Source organism: Gossypium raimondii, chromosome 1, assembly GCF_025698545.1.
Source record: "Gossypium raimondii isolate GPD5lz chromosome 1, ASM2569854v1, whole genome shotgun sequence".
In the NCBI taxonomy this organism is placed as follows: domain Eukaryota; kingdom Viridiplantae; phylum Streptophyta; class Magnoliopsida; order Malvales; family Malvaceae; genus Gossypium; species Gossypium raimondii.
In genome coordinates this window covers 37,508,430-37,522,366 of record NC_068565.1, presented here as the reverse complement: position 1 = coordinate 37,522,366, position 13,937 = coordinate 37,508,430, and the positions used below count along the sequence as shown (strand labels likewise).

At 32.2% G+C, this 13,937-nt stretch overlaps 1 long non-coding RNA gene across 1 annotated transcript; it reads left to right on the top strand.

Moving 5' to 3' along the window:
* Positions 1 to 4,028: 4,028 nt before the first annotated feature.
* LOC105785742 (uncharacterized) lies at positions 4,029 to 8,226 on the top strand. Its single transcript, XR_001131167.2, has 3 exons — positions 4,029 to 4,507; positions 4,823 to 5,056; positions 7,489 to 8,226. It is a non-coding gene; the product is annotated as an uncharacterized LOC105785742 (long non-coding RNA).
* Positions 8,227 to 13,937: the final 5,711 nt, after the last annotated feature.

Below are 13,937 nucleotides of genomic sequence, written 5' to 3'. Positions count from 1 at the left end.
GCAAGATGTGTTATTTAAAAAGCCGGAGCCAATTACAGCCGATTCTTCTGACACAAGATGGAAATGGTTTAAGGTATTGGACTGAGTTTTATATATAGCTTCAACAACATTACTTGATTTAGATTTAAATTAGTATTCTAACTCAAGGTTTTATATCATGTGATATAGAATTGCTTAGGTGCTCTTGATGGAACCCACATCAAGATTAGGGTTCCAACAGTTGATAAACCTAGATATCGAACGCGAAAAGGTGACATAGCAACAAATATGCTAGGTGTTTGTACACCTGAGATGCAATTTGTTTATGTTCTTTCTGGTTGGGAAGGTTCAGTTGCCGATGGACGGGTTCTTCGAGATGCCATTAGTAGAAGACATGGATTAAAAGTTCCTCATGGTAAAGTGTATAGTTAGAGGACTTTGAATTATTCATTAAGATCAAACTTTGTGTTCTGAATTAATCATTTTTAAAAAAAATTTATTTTATAGGTTGTTATTATCTAGTTGATGCTGGATACACAAATTGTGAGGGATTTCTTACACCATTTAGAGGACAGCGATATCATTTGAACGAGTGGCGTCAGGGTTATCAGCCAAGTTCTCCGCAAGAGTTTTTTAATATGAAACATGCCTCAGCACGTAATGTTATTGAAAGATGCTTTGGCTTATTAAAACTTAGATGGGGAATACTTAGGAGTCCATCGTTCTATCCTGTAAGGGTGCACAATAGAATTATTATTGCATGTTGTTTGCTCCATAATTTTATTCGAACCCATATGAGTATTGATCTCATTGAAGCGGAGGTGGGAGAAGGATTACCTACAATTAATGTGGTGGATGACGATGAACTGAATATCACAAATATTCATCCATCGGATGCTTGGGCTACTTGGAGGATGGAACTAGCCAACCAAATGTTCGATGAATGGCAAGCATCTAGAAATTAGTTTGTGAAACTTTTGTATTGATTTTTGTATTGTACTAAACTTGTTGAATTATAATATAATTTCTTCTAATTCAGCATGTGTTATAATTTTAAATTTTTTGTGGTATGGAGCTTTTGATTCATGATATTCACTTAATTCCTTAGATTTTATAAAGTGTTGACCTTTTGAATCATGATATTAAAATAGTAATTAATATAATTTGTTTTTTTGTTCTTAAGATCATTATGTCGGTGTTCGAATCAAATGCTTCTTCTCAAGCTTCTCGAGGAAGCAAAAGAAAATGGGTTCTCGAGGAAGATGCAAGATTAGTTTCTGCATGGTGGACTGCACAATGTTGGAACATTTAATGTCGATACGGGTTCAAAGCGGTTATTTGAACGAGTTGGAAAGAATGCTACAAACGGTTTTACCAAATGCAATGTTGAAGGCGAAACCTAATATTGAATCAAGGATTAGGTTACTTAAAAGGAGTGGTCAATCGCTCACGACATGCTTAATGGCCAAAACAATAGCGGTTTTGGTTGGGACGAGCATAAGCGACTCGTTGTTCTGTGAAGATGCGGTTTGGGAGTCCTATTTAAAGGTAAGATTATTTCAAGTCTTTATTATCTTATTTTTACCAAACTTATGACTAATATGATTTCCTCATTTTTTTAGAGTCACAGAGAAGCCGCTCAATTCAGATATCGTACTTTCCCTTACTACGACCAGCTTACTACCATATACGCAAAAGATCGAGCAACTGGGAAAGATGCTCAAACAGCTGCTGATGTTCTTAAAGAAATACATGCTGAGGATGTATGTACTACAGATATGAATGAAGAGAGAAACACATTCTATGATCGCTGGTGACGTCTCTTTAGACGACATGGATGTTTCTGGTACGGATCCGCGAGGAGATAGAGACCAAGGGGTTTCCTCATCTTCAAACAAGAGAAAGAAGAAATCTGATGCTCGTGATAATGTGTATTCTTCATTTGATGAGGCTGCCACTTTGTTGGGGGAAAAAATCCAGGCCGTTGGCGATCAAATTAGTAGGAGTATTGCCTCCGAGGTGGTAGTTCAGCAGAAGTCAGAAAAACATCAAAAGATGGAAGAGAAAGCTTCAAATTTATATTCAGCCTTATGGTCAATTGAAGGTTTAACCGACGATCAGCGGTATGATGCTTTGAGTAAAATTCCGATCATCCAACTCAAATGATCGTTTTCTTTAGTTTACCACATTTGTCTGATTGGAATGGGTCAAGATTTCTTTCTCACCATTAAATATCAATGTTCAAACTTTTTGATGTTGTAAAACTATATAACATATGGATTATGATGTACAATTTCATTTTCATCTAACATTTTCTTAATATAAGTTAATTATGTTTATGCGAATATAATTCTCAAGTTATATATTGATTTTAGTAAATTCATATAAGAACATTTTATTATTAAGAATTTTATGAAATTATATATCACTATTAAATTATATTTAATATTAATTATTTTAAATTGTATAAATTCATATAAGAAAATTTATTATCAAGAATTTTATGAAATTATATATTATTATTAAATTATATGTAATAATTATTATTTTAAATTATACAAATTCATAAAATATAATTTATTAGTTATAATTATTTTAAATTTTATTAAATCATATATTTTAATTAAAATATATTTAATATTAATTATTTCAAATTTTTTATAGTATCATATATTATGATTTGAGTAAATTCATATAAGAATATTAATTATTAAGAATTTTATTAAATTATATATTTTAATTATAATATATTTAATAATAATTATGTTAATTTATATTTTACAATATCATATATTATGATTTGAGTAAATTCATATAAGAATATTATTATTAAGAATTTTATTAAATTATATATTTTAATTATAATATATTTAATAATAATTATGTTAATTTATATTTTACAGTATCATATATTATGATTTGAGTAAATTCATATAAGAATATTATTATTAAGAATTTTATTAAATTATATATTTTAATTAAAATATATTTAATAATAATTATGTTTAAATATGATTAAATTATTTATTATTGATATTAATAATCTTATTAAAATTTAAATAACAATAACAATAATAATTTACCAAAACAAATTTCGCTAATTATTAAGAATTTTATTAAATTATATATTTTAATTAAAATATATTTAATAATAATTATGTTTAAATATGATAAATTATTTATTTATTGATAATAATAATCTTATTAAAATTTAAATAACAATAACAATAATCATTTACCAAAACAAATTTATGCTAAGGGTATTCTAGTCATTTTAGTTTTTTCCATTATGCTATTACACCTCTATTACATTCAACCAAACACAGGATTACTATTACGCCTCTATTCCATTACATTCAACCAAACAGTTGATTTGCTATTACACCTCTATTCCATTACACCTCTAATCCAATACACCTCTAATCCAATACAGCGAACCAAACGTGCTCTGAACTAAATGTTTTATTACTATAATGGATGAAAATAAGGTAAATGTATAGCTAAGCAAATGAGAATTTAAATTGATAAGGTACTCTAAAAGTGTATGCCCTAGTTAAGGAAATGATAATGGAATGGATGGATCCAATAGAAAATAAGTGCCATAAATGATAAATATGTGTATATGCATGCTTTGAAAAGTTTAGAAATAAAGTTTTAAAATGAGGGAGAGTAATCTCCGCAAGAACTTTTCATAAGCTATTGCCTAATGAATCATTAAAATATAAGTTGGGCTCCATAATTCGAATAATTTAAATGAATTTGTCACATACCATTTACTATGTGCTAAGTTATAAACAAGTGAATGGCCTAGTGGTTAAGTGCTCCAAAGTTATCCTAGAGGTCCTAGGTTTAAGTCACTAATTTAACAACTTTTTAATTAATTTTTTGGTGAATTTCCCAAGTGCTAAAAAAACCCTTGCCGTCTACCCATACATGCCTTGCTTAGGGAGATTTTTTTTTCCATGTTTTGTTAGTCAACATTCCATGTTTAACCAACATTCCATGTTTAACCAAACATAATCCTCTTTTTCACTCCCTTGTCTCCTTCTCTTGCCTTTTCTCTTCACAAATGCCTTGTGTGAGGTTCAATGAACCTAGCCATGGTTGACCATCATCCTTTTCACCCAATTTGGCATACCCTCCCTCTCATTACTGTCCCACCATTAGCTCCTCCCCAACCTCTGCCTTTTTATTTTTTTCTCTCTTTTTGGTTACCCTTCATTTTTCTTTTTATTTTCTTTTCTCTTCTCCTCCACCGTAGCTAGCCTTGCACCACCACCACCACCTCACCTTCGAGTCACTCCCTTACTGTATCTTCCCTCCCTTTTCCTCTCCAAGCACCGCCTCCTCCACCGTGACACCCACCGCACATCACCGTGCATTTTATCATTTTTTCTAATTTTTCTATTCACTTCTTTCTTCCTTAAAAAAAGTGATCGAACCCACCTCCTTTCTTTCCCCTCCACCAGAACTGCACCTTTATCACAGGATCGTTGTCGCCGTCACCACCGTAGCACCACCGCCAATGGTGGAGATCTCTTCCTATTTTCTTATTTATTTCAAATGCTCATTATTTTTATTTTATTTTATTTAAACCCTAATTTGAAATCTTCCTTTACTTGTATTTATTTTCGAATAAATCCACTTCTTAGATCGTTTCTTCTCCTTTGATTCATGATCAAATCGGTTTGTTGATCATCCGTTTGATTCGTGTTAGAGTACGTATTAAGGGAGTGTAGAAATAGTTTCTCCTCTCTATTATTTTCCCTTGACCGATTACTTAAGGGGGGATCTTAGTGATTTATTTTCTCAATGATTAATATTTCATATATATTATGTGTAGAGGGGTCGCTCGACATCAACCCGAGAGACTGTTAACCATTGGGATTAAATCGCTAATTCGAGAGATCTTTTAAAGATAAGTGTTAATAATAATTGATAATCAATTTATTGTATTAACCTTAAAGATGATAGTCTTTAACTCAAGATCGCCATTTGTTTTTTGATTAGGTAATCTAATTGTAAATCCTTGAGTGGGTGTTCTGGGAGATTAATCACACTTCGGATCTACGATCAGGTATAAGTTTTAACACTAAATTAATTAAGAATATTATTATATTGATAAAATGTTGCTATTAAAATAATGTTGTTTGATGGGGATACCATATGTATTCATAAAGTGAGATAAGTCATCCTTATGAATTTCTATCAAGTAAGTGTTTTTCTTAAACCGTATACTTATGAAAAGTATATTGTGTGATATTGATGTTTGCTAATAATATGAAAAATATGCATATTTCATACTCATGTTATGTGATTATATGACATATGTGATATTTGTATGAAAATAAGATGTGAAAATTTGGTACCTTGAGTACGCATGTGATTTGCATGCTAAACATGCCTATACCATTTCAAGTGTTTTGGCCATATCACATGCATGGGGTGGGATAGGTGAAAGGTCGAAGTATATGGTAGTTTATCTGCATTGATGTGGCACAATTCATGATTCTGATTATATGGCAATTTATCTGCAACTCTGGTGGCTTGTCAATGATTTTGTTTATATGGTAGTTTATCTTCGTTACTATGACACTGTTCACAATTTGATTTGTTGGTTGGACGAGTTCTGGGTAAACTCGATTATAGTATGTAGCGGATATGGATAGGATCGTTCTTCCTAAAATCTGCATTTTTTTACGAATTATGCATTGACATCATCATGCATGATATGCATATGAAATATTGAGCTATGTGATTTTATGACTTTGTATTGTATATGTTTTATGTTGTGAATGAGTTTGAGTTAATACCACACTGGCTAAAAAAAAAGCTCACCCTATTAGTGTTTCAACCTTTCAAGTAACACTCAAACATATGACTTGGATCAGCTCTTGGTAGAGCCTCTCGGAAAATTTTACATCATTGATATTTATTGGACTTTTAACTATTTGGATTTTGGGTTGTGTTTTTGTGGGATTTTGGATTTTGGACTTTGGACTTTAACTTTATTTTGGTTATGATTTATATTTTTATGACTTTAAACTATCATACATGCATGCAAAATTATGAGATTTTAAGTATTTTTAATAATGCCATTTTTAAAATTAATTACGTTTTCTTAAATTTTAAACAAAATAATAATTTGTAAATTTCCTAAATAGATTTATGAAAACCGATGCCTCCTTCTTTGTAAGAAATCATTTTTATAATTATAATATAATATCCTTCATATTTAGATGTTTTCAAACAACATTACAATTAAATGACGCTTTTCATTTTTAAAAAATAAATATATTTTACTAAATATTTTTTGAAGAGATAAATAGTCAATCTTAGAAATTTTTACGATTTCATATTCAAACCTCTATTTTTTTCAAAATAAATAAATAATTTCACACGTCGTTAACGTAATTTCCAAGATTCTGCCATAACGTTTAGGTCGGATTTTGGATGTTACAGAATTGATTAATAGCTCTAGAATTTGGCTTAAATGAATCCTTTATGACATGCTTATAGGGGCTCAACGTTAATAAGGAATAGGATAAGTAGGTTTATTGTCACACCTAAATTGTCGAATTAAATTTGGATTATTTGAATCGTAGGCTTAGCTTATTTAAATTTCTTTCGATTTGATCATATGGAATTATTTTGTGTAAAATTATAATGATTTTGGTTTAATTTGGGCAATATAGTAAATTTGAAAGTCCTTGTATCGCCAGTTAGGAGATATTTGGGTTTCAACTAAATTAGTTTAATTGTAACTATAAGATTAGATAAGTGGAGGACTAAATGTTGATGTCTTTAAATTTGAAAATGTTATTTGGAGATAGTGGGAAAGGGTAATGGGGGATATATATATATATAGAGTAGTTAACCGGGGTTGGAGATTGTGCTAGAAATTCATGTTCATCTTTCATTCCTTTCTTGGATATTTGCTCTGGAACGATGAGAATCAAAGGGAAGAAACCGACTTGCATGTGGGTTGGAATTTACAATTTAGCTAGATAATTGTGCAATTTGTGAATTGTTATTAAAGCCGAAGGAGGAGGTCTAAGCATCAAAGAAAATTTAATTGGATGGAGGAGGATTCAACTTCTTGGTATTTTGCTTGTGAGTTCTTGAACTCAAACTTTCAGTTTTTGTCTTGCATGTTTCAATGCTGTGAGTTGGATTATGGTCCTTGGAAAATTATATTTCATGTTCTGCTGATGATGAGATGTTGCTCTATTATGAGATTTTCTACTGAAATATTGATGCATGTTAAGTGTTGCAAACACATGTCTGGTTATGAGCACAGGTTTGTGGTATTGATGAACTATATGCTAGGTAAAATGTTATTGATCAAGTTATTTTGTTGAACCTTCCACTGATTGTAATGTATACTAGTGTTTGTGGTAAAATGTTTGGTATACTCTGTTGTGTGTCACTGAGTTGTATGATTAGCTGAACATGTGAACTTGTTGATTGCTGATAAGAGTTATTTTGATGATAATGATTTGTATCTAGAGCATGGGAGGTATCTGATGATTGAAGATGAAAGAATAAAGAGATGTCATGTTGTGCACTTTGTGCCACATTTTGTTTGGCTTTACAAAGGTTCAATTAGGATGAATTGAGATTGTATATGTATAAGTCATTTAGCTTGGCGGAGGTTCAGATGGATAGTACAGAGAATGGCCAAGCATGCTCAAGTTACAAGTTAAGACAATCCGTAAGGACTTGTCCTCAAGTTACAAGATAAGACAGTCTATAGGGACATTCCTCCAAGTATGAGTCCGCAGGGACATTCCCCCAATGAGTCTGTAGATATGTATCCACCAAGTATGAGTCTGCAGGTATATATCCACTAAATGTGAACCTGCAAGATAATCTACCAAGTCTTTATGCTATATGTCTATCTGCAAGATTATCTCAGACTATTCAAAATATATTCATACGCAAGGCTACCCTCAGTGACTTGTTTCTGGTGAGTTGAATATTATGTTAACCGCTCTTATATGTGAGCTGCAACTCACGTTCAAGTTGCTCATCACACAAATCTGTCTATATGAGTAAGATGTGCAAAAGCACGCGCCGTGCCAATGTAAGTGCGGTAGTAGATGTGGGCTATGTGATGTGCAAGCTTTGTCTAAGTGGGAATTGTGACAAGCGTAAAAGTTTGCCAATGTAAAGGGAAGTCTCAAATCAACTAAAGTTATAGATATGTCGGACAATTTAAGTTTATACTCACTATCAAGTTGTTCATCTCCTGTTCTTTTACGACAGATTACTATGTTTTTAAAAAGAAAATAAAAAGAGAGAAAAGAATATATATATATATATATATATATATATATAATCATAAATGGAGTAGGATACAATGTCAGACTCACTAAGTTCAACACGAACTTACCTCATTCCTTTATATTTTTTTTCAAGAAGAAATTTATTTGCGGCAAGTGGGAGAGGGACCAAGCCAAAATCTGACCTATTGTGAGCCTATTTTCTTTCGCTTGTAGCATGTACATATTGGGGAAACCTTTTAAGTCGAGTTCTTATGCTCATACTTATGTTTTTGAACTGTGCAAATGATGTATTAATTTTAATGTCTTGGATGATGGAAAATATGGATTTTTTTATGAGCGTATCTCACTCTAGTATATGTAGTTTATTTTGGCTAGCCTTTATCGAATTTTGAATAATATGTGATATTATATAAGTTGTTTGTATGCACGTGTTAATGCTTCAAGTCATAATTTAGATTTGTGTAATCTCCCCGTTGGTCGATCATCTAGCTAGGCGTTGGGTGGGGGTGTTACATTTATCCTTAGCTACCTATTGACCTTTTAAAGCTCGTGTTTTAGTTGTTTAAAACGCACAGATAAAGGACCTTGTATAAGAAGCTTGAAGCTTTCTTTGGGAGCATCACATCACCCATCAATTTTTAAGTTTCTTCATTAATTATTATATGTTATTTATATAGGTTATTGGCATGTACATAGAGGCTTAGATTATTATAAAAGTTTGTAAGTATTTGGATTTGGTGATGTCAAGTGGTATTGTAACTTGTTAAATGATTAAGGAAATCTTTGAGTTATAAACTGGTTTGAACCATGACTTGGAATTATGCTTAAATATGATTTGGAAATGTTTTAAATGATTTAAAACCATGAGATATTGGTTGATGGTGCTTAAGGATGTTTTTAAGTGTTTTTGGGATGTTTAGTGATGTTGCAACTTCGAGGTTGCAACATCTCGACATCACTAGACAACAAGTGATGTCGCAACCTCGTATCCCTCGATGTTGCAACTTCACACCCTATTTCAGCCTTACATTGCTTTAAGCCTTGTTAACCTTTTGGGGCTTGTTTTAGGTTTCGACCACCTCCGATAAACTCCAAATCAATTCTAAATTATCTTAAATTGTTTTTAAAACTTTTAGTTTGTCTAAAACATATTTTAATTATTTTATAAAAATGCTTTAAAGTTTTAAGTCTTCAATAAAATTGAGACTTCTTGCTCGTACATGCTTCTGTGGTATCTCTCATTCGTACCAGCCATCAAGACAAGTGAGGGGTGTTACAAGGTAGAGGAGGTGTAAGATTGGAAGGGAAGAAATCTACAATGGAAGAAGCTTAAGCCATTCTAGTATGCTACTGTAGATTTTTTGAAGTGTTAAGGACATCATGCTACTGTGGTCAACTATGTTGTTGCTTCTTCACCTAGTTTGATAATTTGACGAGCCCTTGTGCATGAGTTGTCATACTTCGGTTGTTAAGGAAAGCAAAGAAATAGAGAGGGAAAGGAGGAAAGAATAAATAAGGTAAGGTATTGGTTTGGTGGTTGCTACATTTTTTGTTTAGGTATTGATGAAATGAGATGATAATGTTTGTTTGTTTTGTATGTTGATTTAGGGGTTAGATTTGGGTTTAAAGTTTGAGTTTATAATAACAACGGGTTTGGGGTTCAATGATTTTGAAAAAAATTATATTCTGGGTGGAAATGATAAATTAGTGATAAATTTAACGATGATATTTTGGTCAATGTTATGATAAATTAACTTCTTTTTTTGACAACAATGATCAATATAAATTTGAATTTTCTTATTAGTGTTAGTTTGTTTTGCACCCCTAACTAAAGTTTATAAATTCAAAAAAAAAATGAAGTAGAAAAGATTATAAATGTCGAAGGTAATGATTTTGTCATTAATTCAATATGAAAAAGCATTACAGGTAATAAAATGAATGTCAATAATGTCAATATAGAAAAATTATAAAGCAATAAGAAAGAAAAATAAAACACACAAATTTTACGTGAAAACCCTTTCAGGAAAAAATCACGGGTAGAGGAGAAGAAAATTCACTAATGTTGAAAATCGAATGATACAAGAGGAGTTCTGACTACATTTATTTAAAGGTTGAAAAATATTATCAAATAAAAGAAGTTTAGTTCCATATGGATTCGAGTCACACAACTCTAACAATCTCACCTTAACATGAATTCTCAATGAACAAGTTCTTCACCACGAACTCTAAATGAACAATTTCTCTACCTCTTCCACGAAACCCCTAAAGGGGTATTCTTCAACAATAAACACCAATCAAGACCAATCAATGCTCAAACTTGGTTATAGGAAGTGACTTAGTCATTATATCAACAGGATTATCGTGAGTACTAATTTTGTTCACAACAATATCACCACGAGCAATAATATCACGCACAAAATGATATTGAACATGAATGTGTTTTGTTCTCTCATGAAACATTTGATCCTTCGTAAGATGACACTCTAACTATCCCAAAACACTGTACTGATCTGAAGGTATTTACTGAGTTCACCAAAGAGTCCCTTTAACCAAATACCTTTTTACAAGCCTCAGTAATCGTCATGTACTCAGCTTCAGTAGTGGGAAAAGCAACTATAGTTTACAAAGTGGTTTTCCAACTAATTGTGCAACCCTCAATAGTAATGACATACCTTGTAATTGTGCAACCCTCAATAGTAATGACATACCTTGTGAGAGATCTTCTTTTATCAAGGTCTCCAGCAAAATTAGAATCAACATACCCAAGAATCCATCTTTAGTTCTTCCTAACTGTAAACAAACATAAGTAGTACCTCGTAAGTATCTGAAAATCCACTAAACTACTTTCCAATGCTCTTTACCGGGAGTTGCCATATACCTACTAATTGCAATAATTGCATATGATAAATCTGGACGTGAGAAAACCATAGCATACATGAGAGATCCCACTGCACTAGAATATAGAAAACATGACATGTAGTCAATCTCATCATTTGATTGCGAACACAAAGCCAATGAGAGTCTGAAGTGGACTGCTAGTGGAGTATTAACAGGCTAGGCGCACTACATATTGAATCTACAAAGAACTTTCTTAATGTATCATTTCCGACTTAGGTAAAATTTACATATGTTTCTATCTCTAAGAATCTCCATCCGAAGTATCTTCTTTGCTTCTCCCAAATCTTTCATCTCAAATTCTTCACTAAGCTGGGATTTGACCTTTCTTATCTCTCATTTATTTTTGGCTGCTATCAACATGTCATCAACATAAAGGAGTAGATATACAAATGAATCATCACTATTTTCCTCAAAATAAACACAACTGTTAAATCTTCTTCTTTTGAAATCATAAGTAGTCATAAATAAATCAAACCTCTTCTATCATTTCCTTGATGATTGTTTCAAGCCATAAATGGACTTTTTTAGCAAGAAAACATAGTCATCATTTTTTGAGACTATAAAAACCTTTGGTTGTTACATGTAAATATCTTCCTCAAGTTCTCCATGCAAGAACATCGTTTTTATATCTAACTGCTCAAGCTCCAAATCATAAATGGCAACAATACTAAGAAAGGCTCAAATCGAACCTGCTTCACAGTTGGAGAAAACACATCTGTGAAGTTTACACCCGGAATCTGACTAAAACCTTTTGCAATCAACCTTGCTTTATATATGAGTTCTTCAACTCCTGGAGTCTCTTCTTTATTCTTGAACACCCATTTACAATGAACAACCTTTTTACCATTAGGAAACTTCACTAGGTCCCATGTTATATTCTTATGGAGTGGCTCCATCTATTCTTGCAAAAAAATCTTCCACTTTCCTGAATCATCATAGCTATTTGTCTTAGAATAAGTAGATGGCTCTTGATTTGCATCTATATCTTCAGCCACATTTAAAGCATAATCAACTAGATTAGCCTCGGTAAACCTCTTTTGAGGTTTAATTTCTCTTCTAGGTCTGTTCTTGGCAATAGAATATTGTGGTGAAGAAGCAACTCTACTCTGAGTTTTTGTACTAACTTAAGAAGTAAACTCTATTGTAGATCCTGGATTAATCTGAAGCTTCACCTGCTTTGAACTTTATTGGTCTTTATTGGAAGATTCTTTAAAAGGTAAGTTAGACAACATAGCAATTTCATCAAAAAAAAACATCTCTACTAATTACAAATTTCCTCGTTTCAGGACACCATAAAGTATACCCTTTAACACCAGCCTTATAACAAAGAAAAATACATTTAATAGATCTAGGTTCTAATTTCCCATTATCAACATGAGCATATGCATGACACCCAAAAATATTCAAATAAAAATAATCAGTAGGATTACCAGACCATACCTCTTGTGGAGACTTTTTCACAATGGCAACGGACAGTGATCAGTTAATCAGAAAACATGTAGTAGAGGTCGCTTTAGCCCAAAACGACTTTGGCAAACAAGCATTCGACAACATACATCAAACATTTTCCATGATTGTTCTATTCATTTGTTCTGCGAAGTCATTTTGCTATAGAGTATAACAAACTGTGAAGTGTCTCACGATTCCTTTTGATTTGCACAATTCATTAAACTCATAAAAACAAAATTCCAAACCATTATCTATGCGAAGGTGTTTTATCTGTTTTCCTGTCTATTTTTCATCATAGTTTTCCAAGCCTTAAATGTGGAAAACATATCACTTTTATGCTTCAGGAAGAATGCCCCGACATTTTTGAAAAAATCATCAATGATCGCCAGCATATAATTAGCGTCACCCCTCAAAGGCACTCTAAATGGTCCTCAAAGATTAGAATGAATATAATCTAACATTCCTTTCGTGTTATTGATTCATCTGGTGAATTGAACTCTCTTTTGCTTCTTAAAAATGCAATGCTCACAGAAATTTAGTATGCTAATGTCTTAGACGCATATGCCAAAGTCTAGTAACAGTTGAGACTTGCAAAACATATAACTTGGCAGTCTTTCTCTACCCTTTCATCACATTGAGGGAACCTTTGCTAATCTTTAGAACCCCACTTTTAGCTGTGTACTTGTACTCTTTTAAATCAAGAGCACTCAACAAAATCAAATTTCTCTTCAATTCTGGTACATGTCATACGCCATTAAGTGTTCTGACGACTCTATTGAACATCTTACTTTTGATCGTGTCAATACCTGTGATTCTACATGAAGCATTATTTCCCATCAAAACAACACTTTCAAACACTGTTTCATATGTTGTAAACCAATCTCGATTGGGACTCAAATGAAAGGTGTAACCAGAATCGAGGATCCACTCATTGTTTATTTTAGAGTTGTCGACAAAAGCAACAAGGAGTTCACCATCATTGCAGTCTTCTATAACATCAGCTTCACTAGATTGTTCTGATTGTTTTCCCTTTTGATTCATTGCCTCCCTTTTGATTTTATTCTGCAACTTATAGCACTCAAACATAATGTTCCCTCTCTTCTTGTAGAAGTTACAAGTTTTACTTATGTTTGAAGATCTCGATCTACCTTTAAATTTACTACGAGGATTTCGTTCCTGTGTCCTCCCATGATTATCATCAGTATTTTGTTCTTGTCTCCCATGAACAATGAGACCCTTCTCTGAGAGTTGAATCCAAGCACAAGATGCTTCATTTTGCCATACAAGGCTAAAGAATCTTAGACTTCATCAACTATGAGAGAT